This window comes from Manduca sexta, chromosome 17 (assembly GCF_014839805.1).
Source record: "Manduca sexta isolate Smith_Timp_Sample1 chromosome 17, JHU_Msex_v1.0, whole genome shotgun sequence".
In the NCBI taxonomy this organism is placed as follows: domain Eukaryota; kingdom Metazoa; phylum Arthropoda; class Insecta; order Lepidoptera; family Sphingidae; genus Manduca; species Manduca sexta.
In genome coordinates this window covers 11,049,519-11,056,098 of record NC_051131.1, presented here as the reverse complement: position 1 = coordinate 11,056,098, position 6,580 = coordinate 11,049,519, and positions in this window count along the sequence as shown.

The following is a 6,580-nucleotide window of genomic DNA, read 5'->3' as shown; positions in this document are numbered from 1 at the left end:
TCTTTTAACAAAGTGTTGGAGTTTATTTATGAGCTGGTAACGAAAAATGTATATTGTGGATTTTGTTTTTACTTTAGATTTACTTTAGAGTAACAGCGACCAACAACTATAGGAATTCATATGCATTATGATCACGTTGATAAGTAAATAATAATTATAATTGACTCAATAGAATTCGGAACAATTACTAACTTGTAAAATCAGTCTAGATAGGGACGGGATTTGTAGACATATTGACAAGATCTGTGCGGTGGCCAAAAACAAGGCACACAATAAATTAAACCTAATGCAATCAATAAACTATTATTAAAATGACCTTAATCGTTATTTACATAAAACGCATTATAATATCTGCAATTTTCTGTCGTAAGAAATTGGATTTCTTGGAATCCTACTAAGGTCACGAGTCCCACAAAGCCAATCGTGGAAACGAAATAAAAAGCAACCACGGAATACTTGAAGATATTAGACTCTTAGTGCATCTGTGCAGTTAAATTATGCAATGACGACTAATATGATATGAATAAGATAATTATACCTGTTTCTATTATAATTTAAAGCATTACAAGTAACACTTGATCCCATAGAATAAATTACGGAGCCAAAAGACGCATTTTACCATCACATTAACATTTTTCAACTTCTTGATAAGAAAAACACAATTTTTACAATTCAAACTTCAACTTCAAAGGTTAATTTCGACTTTAAAAACAAAAGCCTAATTTAAAACGTTACTTTGAAGAAATTTTTTGTTAATAGCACAAAGGAAATTATAATTTCACTGTCGTAATGACATTTGTAAGAGTTTTTTTCTCTTCGACCTTTACTATAAATAGAGCATTCCTTTTAAAGATACAGTGGATGAACAAGTCAGGTTGTGTTGCACCTGCTTGCTTGATAAAAGTAGTTTCGTTTGCACGCCTCGTGTTTAGTGCCTGCTCGTAAATAGTTATAAATGTTTTGAGGCAACGAACAGAAAAAATGTTTATTGAGCTTCATTTTACTTTTAAAACGTAAATAGGCGAGAATTCGGGATGATAAAGATACGTGAAGGAATAAGTAATTAAACAAATGTTCGAGATATTTTATGTTGAAGAATTCATGTCGTGAACAATTGTGGATTTGTACTGTTTCTACAAATTATACTTAGTAAATTGCGAGAAGTATTCTAAAGGCACATTATATGTATTTTACACATTCATGTATTTACTCCTGAAAGTTAGCTAAGCGCAACAATTATTCGCGCGCAAATTTCATTTACGGCCAACTCCAAGTATGTCTTTATTCAACTTTCTGTAACAAGTTTTATATACCCTAGTTGGGAATCAAACGCAGAACTGAATGCTTCACAGCCTATTATACCATAACGCTATTTTAGCTGGAGGTAATCATGCGTGAAATCAAAAAAAATAAACCCTGCAACTAAAAGTAATTAAAAATAACAATGCTTTTTGTTACTCATAACGCCTGTGGTATAAACAATGGCAATTTCACAGAAAACATGCAAATTATAAGTTTACGTTCTAATTCTATATTAATATAAGGCTAATTGAAACGTTGGCTTCCGCAACAAAACAAATATTTGTTATGTATCGATATTTGTCTTTAGTTCGGTGTAGTTCGACAAACAGCGGTATGCGAAACTATCGAGCAAGCATGTCATTAGAACTAAGCCCGATGTTGTAGTGGCGGATTAATCTAATAATAAATTAATCTTAAGACCTTAGGATCAATGGAACGGTTTAAGTATTTTACTGGGTAGTATATATACTCCAAAATCATGTGAAGTGTCGTAAATTTTTGGCAATAAAGAATTAAAAAACGCTTTTGAATCCACGGCCACAAAAGCATTGTTGATTCTGATAATTCAACAAAACGCATAGATGCACGAAAACCTGGGCGAGATGATTGTCTTGGACGACAAAATTAACAACCACTCTTTACTTTTGTAAGCTGTAAAAACGATTATAAAAGAATAATGTTTTTTCCTTTCCTAAAAATCAAACACGCATTCGAAGTGAAAATATAAGTAATAAAATTTTATTTCCAACATTGTGACATTAAAAACATTAAATAAATTTTAATGGTAATATATCACTGTACAAGAAATAATCTGGTATAACAAACGACAAATAAATCATATATCGATTCTAGTAGTAGTGGGGAGAAAGTAAACTTTGACAATAGTATCGAAAGTAAAGAATATTGTCGCAAGGGACAATATCAAAACTGTATAATACTCACATAAATAGACATGTATTAATTCTTGGACATATCTTTGAAATAAAAATACAATAGCAATGGACGCAGCTGAGTCTATAAATCGATTTTATTGCTCAAGATGCGATGTAAAGGGCCGGGGACCTGTTTTAATTTCATGTGGTTAGTCCCTCGGTGCGCGTAAAAAAGGAATATAAATTTTAGTTTCACCTTACTCCAGTTGTGTGCAAGATATACTCACATACCGGCTTACTCAAGAAACATTGCCAATATTACAAAATATTAATTCTATGATATAATAATAATATGAATATTAATTCTTTACCAGATCAATTTAATAAAAGTAAAGACTATTCTTTACCTAAACAGTACGCAACCTAAAACGACCCAACCTACTACGGGCTAAGTGCGGAAAAAGGAGCTCAACATATAACATAGTTCAAAATATATTTCAATTCGAATAACATAACGTGCATCGTTATAAAGCAATAATCGATATCTTAACGTTGAATGAAAATAAAAGCCGGTAGCCGATCCGTGAGTCTTCAATAATTTATGAGCGATAAGCTCTTTAGAACGAATCCGTCGGGCGGCACAACCGTGGATCTAGCTACGACACTAATCTGCACAAAGGAGCTTTGTAATTAAATACTAATATTTGAGCAGTAAGAAAGTCACTAAGGAATGAGATTCTTGCTAATTTCATTTCAATTTCATACATTATCGGTTATTTGTTAGCGTGGATTTTTTCTCGTGATAAAATACCTTACATTACTTTTTTAAACCTCTATGTCTACTTAGAAAAATGCTTTAAATTCAGTTCAGCAATTTAAGAGATTTGTCTGAAAAGATTACGGTTTTAAGGAATTGAAGGAGGAAAAGCGTGTTTGGGCCTCTGGAAAACCTAAATCATAGATTATGAATCGCAACACCAAACTGTCAGTTGCTTTTTCTATGTATAGTGATACCTCGGCTGAGCGAGCCCATTAATAGTTTACAGTATAAACAAATTAATCCATAACTCTATCACTTTAAAACCCTAAATATTTAAAAAAACACCGTCGAGCCTTTGCCTTAAAATTAATTATGCTCTAAAATTTTCCAAAATAATATTCGTTAATCACGTATAAGTACCGCCGGATCAATATCCACTATCACCACCCACATTCTCGCTAATGACACAAAATCTAATAAAGATTAAGCCCTGGAATCTCTTTGGCGAAAACCGCGATTAGGCAAAGATAAATCGGCTTTTTTGGCAACATTATAATCCGTAAAATATAAAGATAATAACGCGTCGACGTGCGTCTGATTTGACTTAATTATCTTTGCGCAGAATTTTCTAGAAGTATTTTCTTTGTAACTGTTGTGATATTTAAGGAACTAATAATTTCTTATGTTTACACGAATGTTGGACATTGAGAAAATTATCAAAATTTTTGTATAATTGTAAAATGTAGCTAGTTATTGTAACTTTGACTTTTATGGCTATCAGCATCTCAATGCTTTCCGCGACCATGAAGGCTGCAAAGTGTTCGAAACGGCAGGAAAATATAATGAAAACCGCGATAAAATCCGAAAAATAGTTGTATTTCAATGTTTAAGGAATGTAATGTTTTATACTTGTAGTAGAAAGTAACAGCTTATATTCGATTTATATCTTATTGAGAATGGGCCATATAATAATAAATCGACATTTTATATAGTTTATTAGTAGTAGTCAACTACGAAATTAACATGTTCCAACAAGGATGACTAGAAAATTAATTAAAATAATAAAATACACCTGGCTTCAATGGGGGTCCGAAAAATTTTACTTCTGAACAAAATTACTATTGAAAATATTTTAAATCTTATGCAGCTCTATATTATTATAAGGTTAAATATAAAACGATTTAATAATGCGTTTTTGCTCTTTTATGTTGCAAATATTTTGCTTTCATTTTTCTTGTCTTCGCAGGTTCAAATCCCAAGAGCGCACACCTCTGACTTTTCTAAAATGATGTGTGTATTCTTTGTTCTACTTATCGCTTGCTTTAACGGTGAAGGAAAACATCGTGAGGAAACCTGCACACCTGAGAAGTTCTCTATAGGAATTTTGAAGGTGTGTGAAGTCTACCAATCCGCACTAGGCCAGCGTGGTGGACTAAGGCCTAAGGACCTCTCAGTAGTAGAAGAGGCCCGCGCCCAGTAGTGGGAAATTATATAATACATGGCTGATATTATTATTTCGTGTGTGGTTTTACAAATCTTTCATTTCAAAAGCTTGAAATGCTCCTAGTAGTTTTATATGAGCAATTGGTATTAGGAAGTCTATAGGCGTCTTTTATTACTGATATAAATATTATAGATGGCTTGGTAACAAAATAATAATTATAAAATGCCAATTGTTGTGTTTAGAGTTTTATTAACAAACAACTTTATTATACGATATTATCTTTACCTATATTGGAAGGTCAGGGATATTACACGTATGCAAAAAAAAATATATCAAGTATTTAAATGTTGATGCCTGATGTTATTGTTTAGATCATCATTTTATTATTTAATTTAAACGATAAGTAATTATTACAACAGTTTAAAATATGTTATCCTGGTTCTTTTGAGGTTCCGTATATCTTTAGTTTAGATTTGAATGGACGATTTGAATGGACGACGCGATATCAGCCCACTTTTGATTAATGATAGCGGTACTAAAGGCCTCCACTCTTGAAAGAAGTCACTCGCAAAAAAAGTAACCAGTGGAAGAAATATTTATATACTATAGTATTTTATCGGAAACTCCCAAGTAATCAAGTCTCCTAAAGCCGGTTCTTTGAAAATCCAGGTACATGCCCTGCTATATTGATCGCAGTAGTTAAGTAGATCTTTTTAAATCTACTGCCTTCTGAACATACTATGGAGAACGAGTATTTCAAATTGAGTAATAACTATGAATATAAAAACTTTTTATTATTTATTATAAATTTGACCGCCTTGGTAGCATAGCAGTATTATGGTACGACTCCAGTTCTGAGGGCTTTAGTTCCATCCCCGGGTCGAGCAAATGATATTCGGTTTTTCTACTCAGTATCAGCCCGGAGTTTAGAATTCGATATGGCGATAGGCTCGCCCCTATCACATCATGGGACGATATACGCACGACGAATAGTTCATCCCCTAGATGGCGGTAGCGATAATGCGTATTTTCCTCGCGAAAAAAAAAGGTGCACCAGTTGCGTTTCTGCCTACCCCTTCGATGATTAAAGGCGTGAGTGTGTGTGTGTAAAAAAAAAATCAACATATAGATATCGTCTACGTACCTAAGTAACAGACAGATACGTTGAATATCCGCTGGCCGATGTCGCTTTGATCAGGCCGCCAATTAAAATGCTTGAGTCCTACAAACATCCCTCCCACATTATAATCTGACACAAACAAAACGAACAAAGAATTAGCACTCATTAAAGAACTGATCAAACTTGAAAAACATCGGATGCGATGTTGAAGAAGCTTAGACCTATATTATCAGATTAGACCTCTTTTCTAACCATTTTGACCGTATGGAAGTTCTTTGTTATTTATTTTATTTTATTATCTAAACAAGTAATGGCGTCACCAAGGGGGACAGGGTAGGGTAGCTGCTCAAAGAGATTCTAAAAATGTTGCCAAATGTAAAGAAACCAAAATCCTAAATCTTTGACTTGACTTGCTTGATTGATCATACCCGTACTTCGAAACTCTAATGAATTCACTAATTCCATGCCTAATATTCCATACGCTCAATTACGCTCTGCTCTATGTTATTGTTAAAGCGGGAGATGGGAAGTGGGAAAGGAAAATGTGCTCTCGACTTTACCTACAATTTATAGTTTTCACATTCTCCTTATCAACTTGCCCCTGGGCGAAGTTCTTGTAAACAAGGTGTTAGTATTAAATTAAAGTAACTGACATCGAACCAAAATTTAAATATACATAATAAACACAAATCAAGTTTCCACAAGTATGAAGGATAGGATAATATATAATATTATACATTGTTATACCTAATTTATCAAGTACCGCATTAGACAAATGATAGTAGCGTTATTACTTGGCATTATGAGACTTAACATCTTATGTCTCTTCACAGTTGAAGAAAACCGTGAACCCCAGTATTTGATATAAATTTGAACTGGGATAGGCAAGAAAGTGATCTTATAAGGGCTCCTTTGAGGTAGGGAACCCTAAAAGAAATTATTTCTAGCAAAATTAGTCATACTTATTAGGCATTTGTAAATTAAATAAGCTATATTTTTAACTGTCACCGAAGTTTCCAATGACAGGTGCTTAGTTCCTACGTAACATAATCGCGTCGCGCACGAAATTCTTCAGTTGTATA